This window comes from Tachypleus tridentatus, chromosome 10 (assembly GCF_004210375.1).
Source record: "Tachypleus tridentatus isolate NWPU-2018 chromosome 10, ASM421037v1, whole genome shotgun sequence".
NCBI lineage: Eukaryota > Metazoa > Arthropoda > Merostomata > Xiphosura > Limulidae > Tachypleus > Tachypleus tridentatus.
Window position 1 is genome coordinate 48,971,306 of NC_134834.1, and position 27,205 is coordinate 48,998,510.

Consider the following 27,205-nt stretch of genomic DNA (forward strand, 5'->3'; position numbering starts at 1 on the left):
TCAATATTGTTGGTCAAGTAGAGAGTATCAATGGCTTAATTAACAAGTTTTTGTTTTCGAAATCTACAGTTGGTTGTTATATGACCCAAAAGTATTTATTTATCTTAATTTGTGACCTAAACAATGTTTTTATTCCTACTTAGTTTTATGCTTGTAAGAATTTGACTTTTCTCAACTTCATAAAGGACATTAGGTGATTCTCTTAAAAATCCTCTTCAAAAGATAGTAAAGGATTCAAGCCAGTGAAATTAATTAAAGTGTTAAATTAATAATGATCATTTCAGTAATATTTTATGTTTAGAAGTAAATTACGATAAAAAAGAACGGAAATCATGACATTTCAGTGCGGAAGTACGTATACGTGTATTGCTCTAATACTTACAACAGGAGTTGTTCCAAAAATAAAATATTACCCATAATTGGTTGAGCAAATGTCTTTAATGGGAAAAGTTTGTTGTACCATTAGCGAGCACCAGTTCGGTATCTTTTATTCTTTCAGTGAATGCATCACTAAAAGTTTTCCAAGGTTAATGCACGACATTAAAAGACGTTTATTGTTTACAAGACGTCTGTTTTTGTTAGGGTGAAACAAGTCAGCCGATGAAGTGAAAATAAACGAGACAGTACCTTGAATCATTTAATCATCTCGACAAGTATGTACGTTTTCGACATGATTCTTAATGTATTTACTACATTGCAAAGTTATTAACCCATCAAAGCAAGGCCCCTTCCCCGCAGCAGTGGCACAGCGGTATGTCTGCAGATTTATAACGCTGTAAACCGAGTTTCGATACCCCTGGTAGCCGTGTGTTTAACTTTAAAGAAACAAACAAATCAAAGCAAGTGTTTCCAGATGGAGATGGCAAAAAATAAATAAATGAAACAATGTGCTTTCTGTAATGTTTGCCGGTTGTTGACTTAGTGAAAACTAAAGGTTCATAGTTAACCATAAATAATTATTCATTTTAAGAAACAGTGAAGTTTATTTATTTACTGCAATTTGTTGTTTATTATATGATATTCAATATATAAACAGGGTAATCCTTTTTGTACCTGAAAATCACATAAGGACAATGTTTAGTTACAATTTCCTATGGCGCAAGTGGATGAGGGTGGTAACACGTTTCTCCTGGATAGGGTCCTAGCCAACCGCAGATTAAATCCCAATTAATTACCTACAGGTCCACATTATACTGTACGGCTCAGGCAAATCTTGAACTCGCAACCGCACGATTACAAGTCTAAATGATTAACCATTAGGCCACGCCACTCCATTGTTACGCAGATCCAGCATCAAATAATTAAAAGGATAAGACCTTAATAAAGTGAAAAAACTGAAAAAGAAAGGATATCTTGCTGAGCGTGGTGAGTTGAAAAGCTTTGGTCCTTGACATATTCTCCCAAAATCCAAAGTGTTTCCCAGTTTTAAGCATACTAAACAACTTTATTTTTGTAATTCAAACTGCTACGGCGTGTATCTTCCCTGTGGTTAACTGGGCACCTCAAAGTATTTGATTATTTTAACTAGTTATGCTTTGTCTTCAGTATGATTATTATGAAGCATTCTTTACCATTGTCTCCGTAGTTCAGAAAGCTAATACAGTTCTAAAACACGCGGTCCTATTTAACACAGCGACACAAACAAAGAAGATGCTGGCATCGAAGAGGGCAGTACGTATTTATCAATTAGATGTATATCATCTTCGTGATCCAACAATATCGGCACGTAAGTTCAGTAGCATTTCAAGTACAGTAGACATAGGTAGCCCAACCTATAGCAACATAGTCATATAAATGTAGGTATGGAATAACTTAATATTATGCTGGTTTATGTAGAAGTACAAACAAAGTTCGATAACGTCACCAATCCCTTCTATCTCTTCCCAGTGGCACAGCGGTAAGTCTAAACTTTATAACACTAATAATTATATAAATAAAAACAAGTTTCAATATCCATGGTAAGAATAACGCATATAACCTATTGTTTAGCTTTGTGTTCAACATCAATACAAAAACATAACCAATAAATACTTTCACATGAGATAACAACTCATAGTTTTCTCTTTTAGAAAAAAGTAAGAAAGTCAGTCAGTTGTATAAGTTACGCTACGAAAAACCTTACTGATGCATGTTTGCGTGTGTTGGTGCACTCTATCTTTGTTTCCTATCTGCCTTTGTTCACGTAAAGTTACATTTCAACTTTTGAAAATTTAAAGGTTTCCTGAAAAGATAATTTATAAATGTCTAAAAAGAATGACAGACAATCAGCAACGATGTGTGATATACACTAAATAATAATTAAAAAATTAAATAAAAGGAACCAAATCATAGAGATGATTTCATATTTCAGGAACAGAAGAAAACAGTTTATAGGAATATAGGACAAATTCACGAAAGCTCATAATGTAAATAATGAAAAATCCTTAACTAAAAATATAAGCTTACTAAAATAAACTTACATAAATAAACAGCGCACAGATAGATCTACACATAAAATTAATTAGGATCAGCTCTATGTGTATGTAATACCGTTATTTTAATAGAATAATGTTTTTCACTTCTAGCCAACAGTGCTTTTACGTTATGTTTCTGTACCCCCTACATATATATGTATATATATCACTGCATTGATATTGGCAAAGTGTACAAAATTATTTTATTAAATTCTAAATTGAGTTCGGGTTTGAATACTAGTTATACTTTCACTGTATTTATTGATATTTCATGTTTGTTAAGGGCAAACGTCACGATAGGCTATATGTGTTCTGTCCACCGTCGGTATCAAATTCCAATTTTTAGCTATACCAACCCTCAGACATACCGTTGAGGGGGAAGGGTCGCTTATTTAAATTTCTCATACTCAACACTTTTCTGGAATATTTTCAAACAATATACAATATAATGTTAAATATTAAACTTCATCCTTAGAAATACTTTCCATTTTTGATCACTAACAATTTACAATATATAATTAGTCCCGCAGTACCACAACGGTATGTCTTCGGACTTACAACGCTAGAAACCAAATTTCAATACCAGTGGTGGGCAGAGCACGGATAACCCATTGCGTAGCATTGTGCTTAGTTACAAAAGCAATCAAACAAAGAGAAGTTTATATAATTAACTGTCTGCTTTAAAAAGCATTCACATTACTGAAATTTGGCATCAAGTTTTAATGTGTAGCTAATATCACAATTGCGAAATTATGGCCAACAGTACCTTTAAAAAACTTCATTTGTTTCTTTTGCTTTTAGTTTACAAATATGAATATTTATTCACGTTAGGACTTTTTCTTACGTAAGCGTAACAGAGCGCGTATTCATGTTTTTTATATGAATAACCAGCTCCAAATTGTTGACTTCATTCTTGAGTTAGCCATATGTTATCCAGGGTCATTTTCTTGGCTTCTGCAAGTATAACATTGCTGACAAATTATTTGCTATAAGATTGTTCTGATGGATGTTCTTGTTTTATCCAGAATCATTGAAGAGCGTCTTTCTATTTTCTTAATGGGAGTGACCAGTGACATCAGTGACGATACAGTTTTAGAAAGATAACAGAGATATATATACTATCTGCTGGAAATTTTTCAGTATCTTTGTCCAGCGTACCAGTGTTTCCAATATGTTCATTGAATTAGTGAAGTGTTTCACCTTGTGTCTCATGGAAATAAATAAAATGTTTTGTTTTCTTTGTTGTTGTTGTTGTTTTCTGTATGTATAACTTAGTAGCCAATCTCTTTAGTTAAATAATTTGGGATAAACTCGGAAATACTCGACCATACAGTTTCTGATGAGCCTCCAATTTACTGCAGTATTCTTACCTTCATGCTGGATACAATACAGACACGCATTGTATTATTCAGATGTTTTGATGTTTAATAGTATGTAATGCCTTGTACAGAACTAGCCATACATATAGAACATGCTATTTTATTAACACATTTGAGTGAATTCTTCCAATTTAATTATTCTGTTCTAGATAGTAATAAATTTAACAAGTACAACGAAAAATTACGATTTGTCATGTATCATATTTACAGAATATGCGAGGAATTCGTGTTTTTCAAGATGTTTGTTAAACGCATATGTGAAACTAAACACAACACGTATGAAATAGTCTCTGTTGATGTCTATTTTTCAAGTACGATATAATTAGGCAAGTTAGTTATAAGTACATAAAGAGAAATAATACGACATTTCGCTATTATACTTGTGTATTTCAATTTTTTTTCATCAAATCTACCAAGGCCCCTACACTTGGTATTTAACACAAATTTCATGAAAAATTTTATTTTCGTATTATTGGTCTAGATAGATACTTAACGAAAGAAAGATTTACTGTTATTTAAATTGTTCGGCTATCTAACAAGTTTCATATTTACTTACTTTTTGTTCGTTTTTTTATAAAGAATGCCAATATTAATCTGTTAAGTACACTAGAATATTTCATTCCAATGGGAAATATATTAAAGCACTTTTATCACACTACTTTGTTCTCTCCCTTCCCCCAATACACTTTTATAAGAATAATTTATAATTCATAATGTTTTTTTATAGTTCAGTTCAGAAATTCAAAATGCAGTTTCCTCTTTGTTAATATACAGATTTCACAATTATACAGTACTTTAAGAACACAGCAGCGAAAATGTCTTAAAAAACAATAAAATCCACAATATATGATGTTATTTGGAAATGCCTGAAGATTTAAATTAAAGTTTTGTGTTGTTTTTTAAACATTATCACTAATAGTGTAAATTAAAGAATATTAATAAAAATTTAATTTGAATATTTAAAAGACTTTTCAGTATTTATTTGCCGGTACATTTATATCAAACCTTCCATATTTTAACAAAATGTATTTTCTTAGCTTGCAACAGATGGCAGCATCAACTAAACGATTGTGAATACGTCGGTACATTTATATCAAACTTTTCATATTTTAAAAAAGTGTATGTTTCTAACTTTTCATCAAATAGTAGCATCAACTGAACTATTACGAATACACAATAGGTAATAAAGTTTAATATTCTTATTCAAAAGATATTTCTAATTTCGTTTACTAATTTGTCTGAGACGCTTTAATTATCATTGAATAGGTCTCGTTATCATAGCTAATCCAGTAGAATACCAGGAAAGAATAAACACGTTAAAGTTAATTTAATTAAGATATTTAACTTCAGCAGTCCTTACATCAGTTTATATTTCTTACCTATTCACAAAATTAATAATAAAAAGATGGTGATCCGTAATTTTAACAATTATGAATAATTAATGTGTTATAAAAATATATATTTTTACAATAATGCCTATCACTAATAGTATAAACATTTACACTAAATAAATTTCATAGGATTACTTACGTTACTTATCTTAATGCATAGCACCTAATATGAAGCATGGAGGAGGTAGTGTGATGGTTTGGGGCTTTTTTTCTGCCAAGGCGACAGAAAATATTTGCAAAATAGATAGAATAATAGACCAGCGCAAGTACCGTCAGATGCTGATCCGTCATGACTTACCCAATGGTTTGCGAATTATTGGTAAAATATTTTATTACCAAGAATATAATAACCAAAAACATTCACCTGAAGCTGATGAAGTCATTCAAATGATGCAATGGACCCCATAGAGCCCCGATCTCAACTGAATTAAGCATATCAGAGATTTAATAGATCAAAAACTTCATAAATAAAAAATTCCTTCCAAAGAAGCTTTATGGGAACGCATTAGTATTACGAATACTTGGAGTAGAATCCCAAAGGACACTGTGACGAATTTACTGTTATGTATTTTTTTTATATCAATGTTTGTTTCAGTTAAATATACACTGCCAGCCAAAATCTTAAGGCCAATGAACATAAAGAAAATATATGCATTTTGCGTTGTTGGACACAACCACTTTGAGTAGAGCTTCGAAAGATGAAAATAAGAAAATGAAAAATAAAAATAAAAACTTTTTAGCATTTAATAGGTAAAATGTGAACACTATGAAATTAGCCTAAATACTAGCTAGTCATAAGTTTAAGACCATACTGAAACGAAGCGTTAATGGATAAATATGTAACGAAGTTTAGTCATTTGTGTTCAAGCATTAGCGTTGTCAACATCTCCCACTGACATCTCCTGTGTTACATTGGGTAAAAACATGGCAAAGGCTAAAAAGTTGACAGAGTTTGAACGTGGCAGAATTGTCGAGCTGCAAAAGCAAGGCCTCTCTCAACATGCCATCGCTGGTGAGATTGAGCGTAGTAAAACTGCTGTTGCAAATTTCTTAGCTCGGTTAAACTTCGCTGAGAAGCACCAAACATGAAAAGTAGAAAAGTGGAAGAAGGTTTTGTTCTCCGATAAGAAAAAAAAATTAATCTGGATGGTCCAAATGGCTTCCAACGTTACTGGCACGATAAGGATATCCCACCGGAGACATTTTCTACACGACACAGTGGAGGAAGTTCCATCATGATCAGGGGTGCTTTCTCCTTCCATGGAACAATGGAGCTTCAGGTTATACAGGAGCGTCAAACAACAGCTAGCTACGTTGGCATGTTGGAGAGAGCATCCTTATTGTCTGAAGGCCCTCGCTTGAGTGGAAATGACTGGATCTTTTAGCAGGACAACGCTGCAATCCACAATGCCCGCAGGACAAAGGACTTTTTCATGGTGAATAACGTAATTCTTTTAGGCGATCCAGCGTGATCGCCCGAACTGAATCCCACTGAAAATGTTTTGGGGTGGATGGCAAGGGAAGTCTATAGAAATGGACGTTAATTCCAAACAGTGTATGATCTTCGTGAAGCCATCTTCACCACTTGGAATAACATTCCAGCCAGTCTTCTGCAAACACTTATATCGACCATGCCAAAGCAAATGTTTGCAGTTATTCGCAGTGACGGCCGTGCAACTTACTACTGAGACCTCTTGTTGGGCATTTCCTACCCTGTTTAGGGCTTCTTTTTGGAATGGTTTTAAACTTTTGACCAGCTAGTATTTAGGTTAATTTCATAGTGTTCACATTTTCCCTATTAAATGCTAAAAAGGTTTTTTTTTTCCCTTTTCTTATTTTCATCTTTCGAAGCTCTACTCAAATAAGTGGTTGAGTCTAACAACGCAAAATGCATATTTTTTCTTCATGTTCATTGACCTTAATATTTTGGCTAGCAGTGCATATTTAAAAAGGCAAGTAAGTTATACTGTTAAACTTATATTGCGAAATTCCCATCTATTCACTAAAGTTGTAAAAGATTCTCGAGTCTAAGAATCAACAATATATATGTGTATGTAAATGCCAGTAATTTTGTACAAACTGAAATTTCTAGATTCCTACTTAACACTTATGAAAGGTAACCAACACTTCGAGAGACAGTTTGTATTGTTGGTTTGCTACAGTTAGTATACTATAAACGTCAGTAGCTATAGTTTTGACTAACGCTTATTAATTGGGAAACTACAGATATTCGACCAGAAACGTTTATAGATTTCGAACATTAAAAATCGTTTACCTTCAAGAGATCAATATCGAACGTTAGTATTCTTACGAAAACATTATATAACTTTAACTGTGAAAATCTCACGAATATTCAGCGAAGGGCTAGCAATGTTCCTGTTAAGTGAATTGTATCGATATCAACCTAAAATTAATCCACTCATCGTGACCCTTCGATAAGATATCAAAGAAATTCCAGATCAGATAGAAGTCTTGATACTTTTGTAAGCTTGTAAAACATTTTTACACAAGTCATTATTTGTAATAACCCTTATTATAAATTGTATTATTGTTTGCGTATTAAAATATATTTGTATTAAGAAAGACAATCGTGTAAGTCAATCTTTTTGGCAAGCATAAGCTTGATATATCTGTATATTTAATTAACTTCTAAATTTGAACCAAAATTTAGCTCAATTTCAGACTATTTCAAAATATAATACGTAACATAAGAAACTGAGAGCTCGTTCGGGATAAATCGTAATAAGTAACAACACTTTGACTAAATGTGTTGCAACAATGCCTGAAAGACTGTCTGCAGTTATTAAAACAATAGGGGGGCACACAAAATATTATCTGTTTGTTCAATTCAAACACTTCCACTGAGTTTCTGTTGTACCAAGTCTGAATATTAATATAATTTTGATGTTTCACCTTTGATTACCTTCCGTTGTTCTTCGAAAGCAGCCTAAAACCTAATTTCTGACTTTGTCCTAACATTTTTGCATAGTACTGTATATAATCAGATTAAAATAAAATATACCTGTAAAGAGGAACATGCTGTTATGTAATTATTCTTTTCTCTTGTGTACCGTGTAAATTTTACACATTCCTTTTGCCCAATCCAATAATGGTCTACTTTCATATGTTTCTTTAATTTCGGTTTTTGAACGGATGAAGTTATCACCGACATGAAAATTGTCCAGATTTTAAAAAGCATCTACTCTGAGTTACTACTTCTACGATGTACTTCAAATGCCTGTATAGATTAATATTATTTGTTTCATTGCACATCCATAACAAGATATTATCAAAAATGCTTCAAATGCCTGTATAGATTAATATTATTTGTTTCATTGCACATCCATAACAAGATATTATCAAAAATGCTTAAAGATCTCACTTAATTACAGCATTGAAAATCTACTCTCTTTTTTTTTTCAACTGTGTACGTATATGTTTTATTAATGACTTTTTCTTAAATGTTATAATCTTAAAATGTTACAGAAGTGGTCCAAAAGTGGGCTAAAGCCTGAAGATCTATATCCTTTAAGATCAAACAAATGTAAGAAAAAAATGATACTAACATTCATGTTGTTTTTATTTTCCGTCTCCTACTTATAGTTTGTTTGTTTTGTTGAATTTCGCGCAAAGCTACACGAGGGCTATCTGCACTAGTTTTCCCTAATTTAGCAGGGCAAAACTAGAGGGAGGGCAACTAGTCATCACCACCTACCACCAACTTTTAGGCTACTCTTTTACCAACGAATAGTGGGATTGATTGTCATATTATAACGCCCCCACGGCTGAAAGGGCGAGCATGTTCTTCAATTCTGTTGTAGTAGCTAACGGCTGTAGCCTACATTTTTACTTTCCACAATGATTTTAATAACAGTCGTAGCAAGGAGCTGAAATTACTTGAAAATTGTCTTTGGTAATTTAAACTGCCTCGAGGTCTTAAATACCCAGTTATTAATAATATGATTTGATACTTGAACAACAAAATACCACAGTATAGGAAACTTCATTAAAGTATAGGCTACTATGTTATTTTTTGAAACCAAGCTGACTGAAACAGAATAAAGATGTCATTATAATCTTGTTGAACAGCTTATCTTGAAAATGTAAAATGTGTTAAAAATTTGAGTAAATTATTACTTCAGAGTTGTTTAGATTCATTTGATTCTGCGCTTTGATGTTGATATCCAATTATATACGTTTGTGTTTTAACAGGTGGTTCAGTTTGCTCAACATACTGAATAATAGACTTAAAATACAAACGTTTCAATATAAAAATGTGCATTGTGCAAAAAATATAAATGCAGAATTTACTATATAGCATCGTGTTATTCAGAAGTGTAAATCGTTTGAGACGTTAAGTTCATTTTGAGAAAGCGAGTTTCAAAATGCATCTTAGAAAAATATACTTGAACGTTATCTAATAAATTTTGTATTGTGTCGTTTGTAAAAATTAATTTTATTTAATTCAAATTCGCATTTAAAATCCGTTAGGCAACTGTTATTTTGTAATAGTATACCATAATGTCATCGGTTATGGTTTCGAAAACGCGTCAAGTGGTTCTGGTTTTGAATCTGTTTCGATTTTTGCGTTCGAAGTTACATCATTCGGGACAAAGTATTTACATGATATTTGTAGCAATACAAGAAAAGTGCAAGTAGGCACACTCAGTTATTTTTATTTTAATAAGTAGGACATTATATAGGTTACTGACATTTTGTATCCTACCCAGCGAACAAACTTTAAAATCTGGTATACCGGTATATACTGTGAACTGTAGTGTCTATGGGAGCATTATTCTGTTTCCGAATTTACAACGGCCACTTCCGGCATTCCGTTTCAAAAGCTGCGCACGTAAGAGAGGGAGCACATACAACGTGCTTCGATTTGAATCTATCTGACTGGGGGCGCTCAGAATATTTCTTTTGATTTTGAATATTCAGGTGGGTTTAATATTACAAACAACATGGCGGGTAAAAAATTAAAATTTAGAGAAAAATAAATAATCAGTTTTGACAAAAACAAGGAATAACAATTATACTAAAATGTATCTCAAGTCATCTGGTATGGATATTAAAACTTTATTAAAATAAGTAGAGAACAACGTATCGACCTTCTTAGATCATTTTTAGGTTAACCCGAAGATGACCTAAGACGGTCGAAACGTTGTTCTGTACATATTGTTAATCTAATATAATTTTTAATTTGAAAAATTACCGTTTTCCTGGTGCTAATGATACTGGTAATGTTAGAAGAATTCCTAAAGCGGCAAACATGTTCGAAAATACTAAATTGTTTATTTTAATGAAGTTAAGCAGTAAAGCTACACAATGGCCGACCTGTGCTATGCCTATCACAGATATTGAAACTCAGTTTCTAGCATTGTAAGTTTGGAGGCACACTGTTGTATAACATGAGGACTGTATAATAAATATAAATTATTTTCCAACAAGAAATTTAAGGTATCAGATAGGGTCATATTGGTAAGTTCCACATCTTTCAAAATGTCAGTTTCATCATTCATTTCTGTTGCGTAAATGTCACTTACATTTTTATGATCGTCAGAAAGTTTTAACTTTAAAAAAGGGATGGTAAGTAAATTTTGGAACAGCATCACGATTGTAACACACGGTGTGTTGTTTGAGGACTTGTTTAACTATTTTCCCAGCAATTTTGTGAATCAAAAGGTTTGTTTGTTTATTTGAATTAGTACAAAGCTACACAAGGGGCTATTTGTGCTCTGCCCACCACGGGTATCGAAACGCGGTTTTTAGCGTTGTAAGTCCGCAGACATACCGCTGGGCCACTGGGGGGGAGGGGAAGAAGTACGTGTGTGTGTGTTTTCTTATAGCAAATCCACATCGGGCTATCTGCTGAGCCCATCGAGGGGAATCGATCTCCTGATTTTAGCGTTGTAAATCCGTAGACATGCCGCTGTACTAGCGGGGAACAATAGTGATTATATATATATATATACACTAAAAAAAACCTACATAATACTGCTCTTTCTATTGTTTTGTGTCGTCGCGAATGATCAGAGTCGGTATTTCTTTTTAAAAAACCTTGAGACACTGGACTTACTTTAATCTTTTCATGTTCACATGTTTGGGATATAACCCGAAGAAGATGTGCGCCATCAATTTTTTTTTTTTTTGTAATAATTGTCTTAATGAAAGTATATGCAAATTAAAATGTTTAGATTTTAAATTTGTATTTAACGTAAGTTTTGATACCATTTGGTGTATATATTATAATAATATATATACATATATATGATCAAAACTTCAGTTTTTTTTCATGCGATATAGTTACTGTTGAGCCCTGGTTGTCTCCAGTAGCGAAACAGAGGCGATATTTATCAAGAAAGGTTGGTGACGAGTTCGATTTCAAAATTATCTTCTGTTTACAACGCACAGAAAGGTAATGAATTAACTTGATGGGTTTTCTTGCATTTTTTTTGTTTATTTTTGGCTTAATTTATTGTTCATAAAGTTAATTATTTGGTCTTTTGATGAAATGACTGGTGCGCGATACGTAGCATACTTTTGTGTTTGCAGTGAGGAACAATAAACGCAACTTCACCTTCATGGTTACATGTCCTTCAATAAATGCTAGATAGATTATTATAAGTACTTCATGAATAAATTTTTATGTATATAATAGAGTGAGACAAATACTTATTTATATTAATTTAATTCCTTAAACGTTTTTACAACAACACTTTTTAACAAAGTGGCCTAAGTTATGGTAGTTAAGCCTACTATTTGTTGTGCACGTAAACTATAACTATCATCTGATAGTGGTATGAGTAGGTATTACGTGTTGTCTGCGTTACGGTATAAGGATTAAATTAGTTCTATTTGTTAACGATTTTGTGGTTAGTTATATTTAATTAAACCATTATTTTTAAATTTATTTTTCTTTTGATGACTGCGATATGCATGTTCTGTTCAGTTTATGTTTATTAGTGAATTAAAAATTACATGTATTTTTTATTTAATACATACGATTTTCTTTCTAACAAGAAATCTAACATGTTACTTATTTAATGGGCATCTGAGAGAAGGGCCTAATATCAGTGCTTGCTTAGGGTACAAAAAAATCTAATTATGGTACTGAGTTAGTACTGTTAGCAGAGGTGGAGTTAATCTTAATGCAGACTTTGTACAAGTTGAATATTTATTTCTTTTAACTGGTATGGCCAGGTGGGTTAAAGCGTTCAACTCGTAATCTGAGGAGTGTAAGACTAGAGGGAAGGCAGCTAGTCATCACGACCCACCGCCAACTCTTGGGCTACTCTTTTACCAACGAATAGTGGGATTGACTGTCACATTATAATGCCCCCACGGGTGAAAGGGCGAGGATGTTTGGCGTGACGGGGATGCGAACTCGCGACCCTCAGATTACGAGTCGCACGCCTTAACACGCTTGGCCATGCCGGATATAGATATTCTTAGAAGGCTTAAGTGATAGCGGTATAAATAAATAGCTGTGAGCAAACGAATAAGGGAGCTGGAAGAAAGCCAAAACGTAAAACTGTTAACCGTCGTAGGAGAAAATAACCTAATGGTGGTTAAAATGAGAAAACAATTTTCTGACATTTAAGAAGAATCATTTTTCTTGTCAAAGTGTTCTCTAAAGCAACTGAACCTGCCTGTGTTGACTTTGGCAATAAGCAGGCGATTGTGTTGAAGTAGGTCTATATGCGGAAAGCAGACGTTTATTGGAAGTAGGTCTAAATACAAAAACAAAGTAAAACAGGCAAGTATCTTAAGTTCAGGATACACCTGCGGTAACTAAACGACAGTGTAAGTGAATTATACACCGATACTGTGGTGATCAGAAAAAGAAAGAGAGAAAAGGAATAAGTGGATTTTATAAATACAGAAAAAATACAGAGAAATAGTTCGATTTGCCATCTGAATTCTAAAACAATTGAATTGGCCTAAGTAGACTTTTGACAAGAACAGAACTGTGTAGTGTTTAAGGTACAACTATGATATACATGGTATAAAAAATGAATTGTTGTAAATACATTTAACTTGTTTTGAATATATTATTGTAAAACAAGGAGAGTGAGTGCTGTTCACTTATTTCTTGAATTTATCGCCAACAAGTCAAAGATACCTACTGTTTCCTTGTTACATAGTTAGGGTGTCTGATTTAATTTATTTAGCATAGAACAGAGAATTAGTTACTTTGGTTAACAGTTTGAACATTATATGATTTACAAAATGCTTGAAATAAGCTTACAAATGTTGTCGAAGTTTTCTCTTTTAATGAGTTCTCTTCATATAGCTTTAGCACTAATGTTTCTGGCAAGCATTGAAGAAAATTATTTTTCATGTATAACTTCTTTGACTCAACACGTTCTTCAGAAATACACAAGTGAACGGCCTATATTTCAAAATCGAACAGACTGAAACTTGTCACTCTCCATTTTCATAATTTCATACAATGTTTAATATTTCATAATTATTTACAAATATATGATTGACTCACCCTTTGGCCTTATCGTACCATGTTTTCAGGTAATTAATCCCACATATCCAATCAAAATCATTAGTGAATTTTGTAGGTATCCAGATATCATTGAAAAGTGCTCTCTGACTCATCAGATGAACGGTTTGGTTTGAATTTCGCGCAAAGCTACACGAGGGCTATCTGCGCTAGCCGTCCCTAATTTTGCAGTGTAACACTAGAGAGAAAGCAGCTAGTCATCACCACCCACCGCCAACTCTTGAGCTACTCTTTTACCAACGAATAGTGGAATTGACCGTCACATTATAATGCACCGACGGCTGAAAGGGCGAGCATGTTTGGTGCGACGAGGATTCGAACCCGCGACACTCGGATATACGAGCGATTGCCTTAACCACCTGGCTATGCCGGCCACATGATTGACGGACTAGTCATCATTACTCACCGCCAATTCATGGGCTACTCTTTCATGAACGAATAGTGGGATTGGCCATCACATTATAATTTCCTCACAGCTGAAAGGGTAAATATGTTTTGTGTTATGGGGATTAGAACCTGCAACCCTCAGTTTATGAGTTGCGTGCTTTAATCACCTGGCCATGACAGGCCTTAGTTTAAAACCATATCAACCTCATCCCTTGGTTTGGTAATACAGTTTTTGTTTGCTTTAAAGTCAGAAATCACTAAAATACAGAGAGAAAACAAACTGACTACAAAATGGAGTTTATGAGACTTTTAGCCATGCCATAAATATTTGGACTTGCACACAAATACATATTTTTCGTGATATTCTAATGGCATACATACATTTATTATAGTATTTGTAGGAGTCCATTATTATTGCTTGTATTTACAATTTTTATTATCTAATTAATGCACCATCAATAACAGAATCTTCTCGTCAGAAAATGTTTTGTTTTTTTCACAGCTGCTTGAAGAGCTTCCAGCTTCATATTTTTCATTTTTTTTATATGACCGATTTATGAATGGAGTAACGCCTGAGTTGTTGGTTGAATGTTTATCTTTTTAGATATTCTTGTCATAGCTGTTCTTTCATAGTTTCCAAAAATTATTCTTATATAATAATGAGATATCAGCTCATTTTCATTCTTGCTTCTGTTCAGCCAATATCATCTAGGACGAATAAATACACATCACAACAAGAACTATTTTTTGTAACCCTCTCCTCTTTTGTCTCCAGTAGCTGTCTTCCAGTAGACTTCTTATTTTAAGAATTGTCGTAATCTTAATTAGAGCAACATCACTGCATCATCAATGGAATCTCTCTTTTCAGGTTCATTTGAAGGGAAACATCATCTTCCTCGAGTGTGTTTTTTTTTTATTCAACCTTGCTAAAGATATCTCTTTACTGGAGATGTTTTAAATCTGAGCTACATCCTCAGTGGATGTTTCTTCCATTGCATGTATAATGCAAATCAGTTTTATACTAGTGATATTTATGATCATGAGCAGTCACTTATTGTTCACACAAAGGTTTTTTTTTATTTTACCGAATGTTACATATAGGAACATCGATGTTCCACAGAAAACAAAATCAAACAAACACAAGTACGTAAACAATGAAATAAAAATATGCATTCATATAACAGTAAAGTATACTGTACGAAGATTTATTCTGATAGAAGAGAAGGAAAACAGAACACCACCACGAGATGGAAAGGTTCAAAATTATGATACCACACTTTCAAAACAAAGAGCTTAGTCAGGTAACCCACAATTTTACATCAACAATCATTGCAATTCTACACATTTCAGAGAGAGAAAATACTTAACTCACACTAATTTGGACAAGTGTCTGTTCCTCTTATTCAAATGACAATGGCTACATAACAGAAGGTCATACACAGAAATAAGATCAGGCAGATGTTAAAGAACAAACTTTGTAGTATGTAACATTTGTCTAAGCTAGATAATTAGCGCAAGCTTATGACTTTTGTGGATTCAGTTTATAAGAACATGATCTATCCATATTTAGAACTTCTGAACGAAAAACAAAACTGAAACATTACTTATCTAAATAAGGATATGTTATTTTGAAGTTATAAAAGGAAGAACTTAATAGTTTTTCAATTGTTTCAACACTTCTGTACTTTTTGAACTTCTGCCAGAATATTTGCAGTTATCAAGGAATGTCTAACCTATGCCGTGATTGTAACGTAGTCGATGATTAATCGTATTGTAGGTGAAATAAATGGTTAATATAGAAAGGAATACAGATGTGTAATACAGTGGTACCTCAGTTCTAGAACGACTACCTTCTCAAACAATTCGGTTTTCGAACATATTGTTTGAGAAAAAATGTCACGGTTGTCGAACATAAACTCGGTTTCCGAACCAAGCTGTCGTGGCTCGCTCGAACCCCTGAAATAACCCGACTGATGACCCGAACGACCCTTCGACCATTTTCAGCCCACGCCAAGCTTGCCCAAAACATTTTACTCGCACCTGCCGCTCAGTCCACACCTCCGCTAAAATCTGCTGTGAACGTTCACGCTTTTTTTTTGTTGTTTTTCTAAATATTCTGATTAAATAAGCCACCATAGGGTCAAAGAAGGAAAATGAAAGCAGCAAACCAAAAAGAAAAGTTGTTAGAACCACAATAGAGGTGAAAAAAGATCTCATAGCGAAGTATGAGAATGATGTTCGCGTGTCTGACTTTGCTACACAGTTTGGTATGGCGAATATGTCTGCACCATACTGACAAAATAAAGAGGTCATCAAAGGAGCTGATGTTGCAAAAGGAGTGACAGTGCTTACGAAACAAAGATCACAAACAAAGGAAGAGGTAGAAAAACTGTTGTTGATTTGGGTAAATGAAAAACAGTTAGCTGGTGATAGCATTTCTGAGACTATCATTTGTGAGAAAGCAAAGCAGTTACATGTTGACCTCCTAGAAACACCTCTGGTGCTGATACAAGTGATGCCTTTAAGGCTAGTAGGGGGTGGTTTGAAAAAGTTAGGAAGAGAAGTGACATACATAGTGTGGTGAGACATTGGGTGGGTACCAGTTCTAAGAAAGACGCTGCTGATAAATTTGTTAGGGAATTTAAGAACTATATAGAAGCTGAGGGTTTTATTCCCCAACAAGGGTTCAACTGTAATAAGACAGACCTCTTTTGGAAGAAAATGCGAAAGAGGACCTACATCACCAAGGAGGAGAAGTCACTGCTAGGACACAAGCCAATGAAGGACAGGCTACCTCTATTGTTATGTAGTAATGCAAGTGGGAACGTAAAACTTAAGCCTTTGCTTGTGTACCACTCTGAGAACCCGAAGGTTTTTAAGAAAAATAATGTCCTGAAAAGTAAACTAAATGTCATGTGTAGGGCTAATAGTAAAGCATGTGTAACCAGGCAATGCTTTATGGAGTGGGTCCATGAAGTGTTTGATCCAAGTGTAAAGAATTACCTCACGGAAAAACAGTTGCCACTCAGAGCTCTTCTTGTGATGGACAATGCACCTGCTCACCCACCAGGCTTAGAGGACGGGTTGGTGGAGGAATACAGTTTCATAACAGGTGAAGCTCTTGCCCCCTAACACGACTACTCTCATTCAGCCCATGGACCAGCAGGTCATATTGAATTTTATGAAACTCTACACAAAATCACTGTTTCAAAGGTGCTTTGAAGTTACCTCTGACACAGAGTTAACCCTCAGAGAGTTCTGGAAAAATCACTTTAATATCCTCAATTGCTTGGGGATCATAGACAAAGCCTAGAAGGAAGTGTCTTTGAGGACCATGAACTCAGCCTGGAAGAAATTGTGGCCGACTCAGTAGCAGATAGAGACTCTGAAGGTTTTGAGACTGAGCCTGTTGTCAAGGATATTGTCTCACTAAGCAGGTGTATGGGCTTGAATGTGAACGTTGATGTTGTGGAGGAGTTGGTGGAAGACCACAACACTGAGCTCATCACGGAAGAACTCCAAGACCTTCAGAAGGAGCAGCAACAGAAGTCAACTGAGGAAGTGCCTTCAGATGAGGAGGAGGGAAGGGAGGATGTTCCTAGTTCACTAATCAAGGAAATGTGTGGAAAATGGTGAGAGTTACAAAGTTTTGTGGAAAACTTTCACCCTGACAAAGCTGTAGCAAACCGCAGCATAAACCCTTTCAATGACAATGTCATGTCTTACTTCAAAAACATTTTAAAATAAAGGCAGAAACAAGGTTTTAGTGATAAATAAGTCCAGTGAGTCTCAAGCAGGTTGTAGCGGTGCAAAGAGACAGAAAAGAGAAAGAACCCCAGAAGGATAGTTACCTGACGTTTTTATGGAATGTGACACCCCTTCCAAACAATAATAACCCTCCTACTCTCCACGTTCCTCACCACCTTTCACTTACGCCATCAGCTCTCCTCAGCATGGGTAAAGTTCAGTTAAATTTTCATTTATTGTTTTTTTGTGGTTAACTTTATACATGTAAGTATTATTATACAGGTATAAATAAGCAATATTTTTACTTAAAATGCTTCATACTGCGTAATTTTTGGAGGTCTGTAACGGATTAATTTAATTTACAGTATTTCTTATGGGAATTATTGATTCGGTATTGGAACAGCCTTCTGGAACGTATTAAGTTCGAGAACCGAGGTACCACTGTAATTCTATCTTGGAATAACTAACTTTTGAAGTCTTTTTTCTGTAAGCCAAAATTTATCGTTATCAATAGTTAAGGTATTAGCTGTAATTTTATTTACAGTTGTTCCTGCTACTATCTTAATATATTTAAGCCAAGTGATGCTTACCGCAAGTTTTAATTTAGCAGCATGTTTAAATAGTTACTCTTGTGTTGTGTATATTTCGTTTTTAGTAGAATTTATTTTACAACAAAATTATACCTGATCTCCTATGTCTATTATATTTTATCAGTAAAGTGATTAATTATTATTCTAATGATATATTTGATACAAGTTACTTTTAATGATCGAAGTAGATATATTTCATTTTTTTCAATATAAGTTTTATGCAATTTACGCATTCTCCCAGATAATACGTAATCATGAACCATTCTTATTTAGGCAAAGATAAGTTGACGAGAAGTGATCCATAGAACAATAAATTATTTAATGATTGTTTGAAAAGGCGGTAAGAATGGATTGTGAAAAGCGGAAAAAAGGTTTATGGTAAGTGATTGTAAGCAATGTAAATATATTAAGAAATGTATTATAATTTTATATTAATTACATTAAGATAATGTCACGATAATCTGGTTTATATATCTCATAATATAATAGTGAATCCTCTCTTAATAGAACTTTTTAACTTGTACACAGTAGTACCACCATTGATCATTCCAAGTTTACAAAGAGGTTTTATAAAATTTGAATGTGATGTCAAGTACAAAGTATGACGAACATCAGCTGTTTTTATGTACACTGATCCATTTCAAGATCGAACTATTATTAACAGTAGGTAGATTTATCGATAACCTAGACATCCACTGTAATTTATGAATCGGAGTAATATATTATACAAAAAGAGGACTTTTAAAAGTACAGGACCGGGACAGTTAAGAAAAGTTGGCAACATAACATGAAGTTATTTTTTTCTTAGATATTTGTCTCGACAATTCAGTCGGGTTTAAGATTAGCCAGGGGCATCTTCGTTTGTTAGATAGCTTTGTTTAAATTTTGTTGGGGCTTTAAGTAACAGAAGCGTTATTTCACGAAATGTTTGGGGGAGGAGGCAAAGAAGAATGATTTCACGTGGGCCTAAAAATTAAGGTGGGAGGCACTACGCAATGAAGTAATTTGTGCGTAATTTGTAAATCTGCACTGGGTAGAAATGCTTCACAGAAATTATCTTCTGATGCTCCTTCCTGAACTTAAGGGGAAAATCTACATTTGTTTTCCGTCTCTTATGTTATGTTACTATTAAGTAGATAATATCTTCTTTGTAACTCAGTTGAAATTTAAGTATTGTTCTTTTTTCGCGGTTTGAGAGACAGGATTTGGAGGCTGCTAAAACATCTTATAATTTAAAGTATAACATCCTCAGTTTTGCCAGTTACCTCTACTGCCATTGCTGATAGTGATACTAGTAATAGAACGTAATGGATCTGGTAAAGATAGCTACCAGTTAACAAAAATATATCTTGTCCTGCTTTTTCAACATTAACAAAATTTCGTTTGTTTTTTTTAATATTTTTAAGACTAGTAATGCCATTTTAATATTATAAAACCTGCTTAGAATGTGTCAAGTATTTTTTCTTAGCAGAATGTTTAATGAGGCTTTAGGCTGAAACAGCTCTCTTTGCTTCAAGAGCAAGGTTTTAAGGGAAAATAGAATAGAAGATGAATTTTGCAATAATAATAATAAACACATTTTTCAAATTGTTATACATATTAACAGAACTTTCAGTGTAGGCTGATTGCAGTAATTTGTGGCACTAACGCTGACAACAGCGTTAGCACAAAACACGTTGAAATTAGAATTGTTAAACGATGAAATCAGAATTTTGAATTTTTGAAAAGGTTAGTTGAAGATGAAAATTTTTTATTGTTTTTATTACGAGTTTATCAACTTTTGCCTTTATTGTCATAAGTTACCAAACTACGCGTTTTGATGAAATTTGATATAAATTTTGTATAATTCTGGATGTATTTTATATTAATATTAGCAAGCTGCAGAATTTCGCATTTCAGTTCTTGCGTTTCGTTAAACTTGCTATAAAATTATAGTAAAGTAAATCTAGTCTCATTTGAATGCGTTTTGATACATTATATTAGTCATTGTTTAATACCCATCTTAGTCAAATAATTACTTCCCGTAGTGTAATAGATTGAGTTGTTAAACCATACCAGATAAGGCTTAACTTGCTTACTTTCCCAGGAAGTTATTGTTCGAATATTATAATTTCGAAATACTCGTTCAGCTTGTGAAGGGTCTGATTTTGCAACAGGAGGTATTTTGAGACAAGTGGCCGAAGGGTACAGGTTGCAGTTTTCATAAAGTGAATATATGGGGGTTTGGGTGTTAATTTGCTTTGTGCAAATGGTGATGTAAAGATCAAACAAGCCAAGGATGTCTCAAACTTAGTATAAATATTTAATCAAATACCAAACATTAATATAGTAAGCAGAGTAACTTTATACAAAACGTAAATAACACTAGAATGTATTACTGTTATAACAAATCTGCATAATTAAGAACTTCTAGACCTTTTTGTTATTAGACGCTTATTTGTTAAAATTGTGTATTTCTTCCAAATCAAAGAATATGAATACAAAATTAAAAAACATGCACAAAAACAGAGTATAGATGGGGATTTGTTATTACACAGTAAAAGCGTATTTTGTTTGCAAGTTAACTGAAATGAATACACATAAAAAATACATTTATGAAAGTATAAATATGAAACGTCAGGCACCAACATATTTTCGTTATTTTTATCTTTCCATTGAAACAATTGCATTTATTGTTGAATAACGAGATTTTGTAAGTGTCGTTTAGAATATCTAAATCGTAAGCTGTGTTCGTTTTAAAATGTAAACATTTAGTTCATTTAAAACATAAACACAAAATATATTATTTTGAAGATATATTATTAAAATATCATCTATAAATAATTTCGAGTTAACAACAATATTATTTCGGTTAAAAACTATTTTGGAACAAACACAGGCCCCCCTCTAATTGGCATGGCGATATGTCTGCAAACTTATAACGCTAGAAACCGGGTTTTGATACCTGTGGTGGGCACAGTGCAGAAAGCCCATTACGTAGCTTTGCGCTAAACAACAAACAAACTCAGAACCTACACGTATCAAACAATGCAAAACACTGGAGCTTCATAGTTTTATCTTTCAAACCAGATGTTATATTTTTGATGTTTTGTCCCGATACTTGAATACTCGAGTTAATTTGAAGCGTAATAAAAAACACCTTGGGTGTGAATTAAAAAGGTGCGGCTAAAAATTATTCAGTGTGCGGCTTAAAGAAAATAACTCAAACTTAGCGGCAAAACTCGTACCTACATTTATAACAACAACAACAACAATTTTACAACAAATATTTATTCGTTAGTGCTGTATCAGTTCTATAAGTATAGTTACCAGTTTGACCACCAGTTTTGATTTCATTCCCTTTAGTCGCATACAGAATCTTTTTTTTTTTTTTGCCATATTTTATTTTTCTCGCACGTAAGGTGTGTTTACTTATATATCATGACTTTTTGCCAATACATAACACAAACCACACCATATAAGAAAATGACACTCGGCAGTAATTAGTAGTAGCATTGCAACGTTATTATTCGGAACAGACCTTTACTTTACAAAGCTAACCAGATTCATATATGTTGTTAGTTTTACTCTTTTAAACCATATTAATAGCTGCATTTATACTACCGCCGTGGAATTTAGAGTAACAGTTTGCTCTCATCACCCCTAGCCAATCGGTACAGCCGTATCAAGTACCAGTATTTATGATAATTGCTAAGGTTAAAATCACGTAACGCTAAGCGCTATTTAATTAAGATAATTTTATGAAATTTTATAAAATTGTGCATAAAAGTGAGTAATGAATAATCGATAACAACCGTACACCGGTATAATTCTCTAGAAAACTTAAATTATAAACTGCTAATCTAGTTTGTTTGTTTTTGCTTAGCCTAACCAATATTTTTGTATCTCCACGTTCTTTCTCCTTATAATTTTACTGTTCTTAATTAACCGTTTTTAATGCAAAAGTGAAAAGCACTAAAAATGGTCGTTTCACTCTTGGGTGAAACTGTAGTAAAAATGTTAGACCGCTGGCTTACGTCAATTTGTGCGTAGACATGCTGAAACATTTTAGTTAAATGTGAGCGGTGTTTGTTAAATTACTTACACTTGAGATAAGTATTATCCATGTGCAAACTCCTAATTGTAGCGCAAAAAAATCTATCAGTGTACCAAATTGAAAAAAAACAACTTTAAAGTAAATATGTTTTCTATTAAAGTTTCCGTACGTTTTGTGTAAAGAAGAAAGAAAAAGGAAGAAAATCAAATTTGAGGACATTATGTGTTGGATATTAACTAGATTTCCCTAAAATTTGTATGAAATTTATTCATACCATAAATCTGTACGGTGCGCCATTTGTGCTCTGCCCACCACAAGTATCGAAACCCTGTTTCTAGCATTGTGAGTCCACAGGCATCCCGCTGTGCCACAAGTAAAGCATGTCCACTAAAAATGTGATAGTTGAGATTACTACAGTCCAAGGCATAGAAGGTGTAAAATCGCTAAACTGTCACTTCCGTTCATAAAGCACATTGTGTCCTGTGGCAAGTTGTCTTTCTTGTTATTGGTCGCAAGACTCGCTAACGTGTGTGTTGACACTTTATAGGATTGCTCGAATAACATTCAGTTTTATACATGAATATTATGAAATGTTAAATTCGAACATTATTTTTAGTAACTAATTTTTGTTTACATTTAACTATCACATAAGAACACAGTTTTAACAAAAATACTAAACCTTCAATTTCTGCCATATTAGCTTAGATAGATCACCCTATTAAACAAAGGTCGTTGTAATTTCGAATATCACTGGTCAACATTTACGACAAACTATCGGGACCATGACTGATGGCTTTAATAAATAGCCGAACTTCCTATTATACGTAGCATGAACACATTGTTACGTTTTAGATAGTAGCCAACAGCTTCATCATGTACTGACTCTACGCGATGTTCAACAATGTGTTGGATAAACGCATTACGGACCTGTTGGCTACCATCTAAATTCTAAAGGGTCATGCTGTATGGACTCACTTTACTTCATGTATTTGTTTTTAGTTGTTTAATATTGCGCAAAGCTACACGAGGGCTACGTAAGACACTTTCTCTTCAGCATAATTTTATCCAAAATAGTGGATTGTTTTTAATTTCGCGCAAAGCTACTCAAGAGCTATCTGTGCTAGCTGTCCCTAATTTTGCAGTGTAATACTAGAGGGAAGGCAGGTAGTCATTACCACCCACTGCCAACTCTTGGGCTACTCTTTTACCAACGAATAACGGGATTGACCGTACATTATAACGCCCCCACGGCTGAAAGGGCGAGCATGTTTGGTGCGACGGGGATTCGAATCCGCGACCCTCAGATTACGAGTCGAACGCCTAAACCCACTTGATCATGTCGGGCCGTGTATTTGTTTATTTAAGAATATCGCTGTGTCGGCTAGCAAGTGTGACATGTGAATAAGAATAATGAATGTCAGCAAAGTGAAACAACAGATTTATGTAATATAGCCAGGAAGATTAACATTTGTAATTCCTACCCCTGCCACATCTTGTTAGCACTCCCATAACATACGGAAGCATTAGAAAATTCATGCCTATATGTTAAATAATTTACTTAAAATTAAGCTTGTAGCAAGAATTACTCATATTTTTTTCTTTTCTGATAAAGAATTCAGTCGATACGTCATGACCTTATTTTATCTTTACACTGCCATAAAGCATTGGGTCAACGTGTTACGATACTGTTGAATGCACATATACAAGGCCATATAATGCATTGCTCTAACACGCGGTTGTGTTGCCATGGGATTTAAAAGTGTTGGTAGCTTGTTCGACAACATAATGAACTAATACAGTACTGTGCAAAAGGGTGAGGACAAAGTCAAAAGTTAGATTTCAGGTTGCTTTCAAAGAGCAAGATAAATCGCAGGTGAAACATCAAAAGATTATTAATCTTTATATTACTGCAACAGAAACTCAATTTCTGTGCGTCTCCCTTTGCTTTACTAACTGCAGGCAATCTTTCAGACATTATTGCAACATATTTAATCAAAGTGTCCTTTGGAATTTCTGCTCAATTGGGTTGAGATCGGAGTTCTATGCAGTTCTATAACTTAATATGCAGTGTTTTAATAAGCACTATTTTTATCAAGATTTATTTGGGAGTGCTATTAAATTGACATATGGTAATATGTCGGTACCATATGGTAGCTCCTTGCTATCTTCTTTCTACATAGTTAAGACACTGCATGGAGTACCATGATAGTTATTTCAGACCGTAAATTTGATCAGTGTGCTGCTCGTTCAAGCAGAATCTTTAGGACATGCCATTGGTACAAGTATATGGGAATTCTAAAAAATAAGTACATCAGAGACGATAATTTGAGCAAAAGGGAAATAATATAAATCAATGTTTGGTTTGACAAAACAAAGATATGACATCGTTTGATATACCTTGCATATTAATTTATTTTTAGATTTTTTTTTGTTTTTGAAGCGTTAATGGTACGTCTGGATATTTAAACATTATTTTTCCTCTACAGATTATCAACTTTTCCTTAGAGGTGGTTAAAAGTTATAGTAATTGAAATGCAGTGATGTTTTAAGGGTGTTCCGATGTTTTATATTTTGGTGTTAGAGGTATAATGTCTGTTTCTGCAGGGTTTTTAACAAAATAGCATTCACTCACTAAAATAGTATCGTATATTAAGACGACAATATTTAAATTAAATATTTTGATAGTGAATAAAATTTATTATCGAAACAGTGACTGAAGTTAAAATGTTTTTAAAGCACATATTTCGATGTTATAAACCGATTTGGGCTTACAGCAACACAACACTTTACCACTGCTATAGTGTTGTTTGTTAACCTGAAACTGCCCATATGAGACATGAAATGTTTTGGTTCTGGATAATATGTAATTTCAAAACTGTAATTGTTATGAGTTTTTGTAATTATAGTGATTTATAAAGGGGTTCCGAGATTGTTATAATAGAAAGATTTTTTTATTATATTTATGGTTTTTATTATTCATGATTTCGACAGGCTTCGACAAGATACACGCGTGTTTCACACTATTTCCTTGCCATATCTCTACGTCCTTCTGTGTCGTATCGAAATATTAGCTTTTACAAAATAAACGACAAATTAGTTTTGTTTTATCGTTACTCACAAAACCCTCATTTAATGAAATGATAAACGATAACCAGACAGCTAGACTGATCTGAGGAAATTTTACAAACCACTGCTACTTGCATAAAGGTCGGAACAAAACTGTACTTCTGGACAAGAAAACTATCCTGATTCCTATATAATGAGAAATTAAACCATGTAACCACTCTGCAGTCCACCATATTTAAAACCTAAATAATTAACATATACATACGAAACGACTTAAAGACTTCTGCTACCGATTTATATTCATTAGGCGACCGAATGTCTTTATCAATACAATGGAAAATGTTGATAAGCTTGTTTCTAAGCCCTTAATAATTATTTAACCAATCCTAGCCAAAGTAAAATTGAAACGGCAGAGACCATAATATCCAGGTTGAGAACTTTGAATTCTAAGATTTTATAATTTGAAAAATAGTTTCTATTGTTATAGTATATATCTTTATAACATATATGCACACGCAAATAAATAATTTGTTATCCCATGTGTATGATATTTTATGTTTTGTGTGTAATTCGTAACGTTATATTTCATCTAGACTGCAAAAAAAAATATTCAATGTAACTGTAATCGTCCACCGGGAAAAGTCATCTGTTGTGTGTGTGGTCATATATGTAATGGACGCAAAGGTCAGTCTTGCTCTGCCCATCCATTAACCATACATCTGATGGATATACAGAAGTGTCCAAAATGCAAGTCCTCTTCCATAATGGAATTTCAAGAAACGAGTAAACAACAGACATGATTGTTTGCGATCCCAAAGTTAATATTAATAATATAAAGTTAATATTTTGTTAATATTATATTTTGTTCAGTTCTAAGTTTGTTTTAAAATTAAATTTGTCGGAAAATATTTTAAATTTATCTATGTTTCACAGTCAAGTTATGCCACAGTAAACTGTAGTTTAAAAGATAAATACCAATTTATTTGAACCAGACTTTTATCTTTAAAATATTAAATCATTCAGTTTGAAATTAATGAATATAGTTTACGTTTATTTCTATTCATTGTATGTATTCCTGAACTAATCTGTATAACACTTCGTACCTGAAAATCAAGATAACCATGTATGGAACCGTTTTTTATCATTATACTTTGTTTTCATAACTCAAAATGTAAGGTTCAAAGCATATTCCTTTCAGGAAATATGGGCACAGTTAGTATTATGTTAAACGTAAACTGGACATGTACAGAAAGTAAGTTTTGGGAAATATATTCACAGGTGTATATTAAAATTTAAACTGTAAATATTTTGATATTCCTTTTGAATAATAAAAACCAACAACACTGATCAAACAATCCAGGATATTAAATGTATTTAGAAGAGTTAAAGATGTTCTAATTAAAAGAACTAGTTGCATCAGTTTATTGTTCTTGGTTTCACAATTCTTAATTCACGCATATATTCATAAAAAAATAATATTTGTAAATCGTGTGATTCAAACTATAAGTGATGTTAAATAAACTTACATTAGAACGTTTTTGACAAATATAAATTTCAGTTAAGTTAAATATTATTTAGCAGAACAGACTTAAAATGGGAAACTTTGATTTGTTATTAAACGCAAACCTGCGCATTGAA

General features: G+C 33.3%; 2 long non-coding RNA genes across 3 annotated transcripts in view; one reads left to right on the forward strand and one right to left on the reverse strand.

Annotated features, from left to right (window-relative positions):
* The window catches only part of LOC143229218 (uncharacterized), a 260,314-nt gene extending 233,325 nt beyond the window's left edge, over positions 1 to 26,989 (forward strand). Inside the window, exons 4-6 of one of the 2 annotated variants that reach the window (XR_013015752.1) lie at positions 11,530 to 11,641; positions 18,739 to 18,843; positions 26,161 to 26,989. This is a non-coding gene — a long non-coding RNA (uncharacterized LOC143229218). Of the gene's footprint in view, positions 1 to 3,478; positions 3,695 to 11,529; positions 11,642 to 18,738; positions 18,844 to 26,160 lie in introns of those variants that run through there. The other variant, XR_013015753.1, reaches the window with a different exon arrangement.
* LOC143229219 (uncharacterized) overlaps positions 1 to 27,205 on the reverse strand; it is a 67,479-nt gene that overhangs the window by 25,773 nt on the left and 14,501 nt on the right. The gene's annotated exons all lie outside the window — the stretch shown is intronic.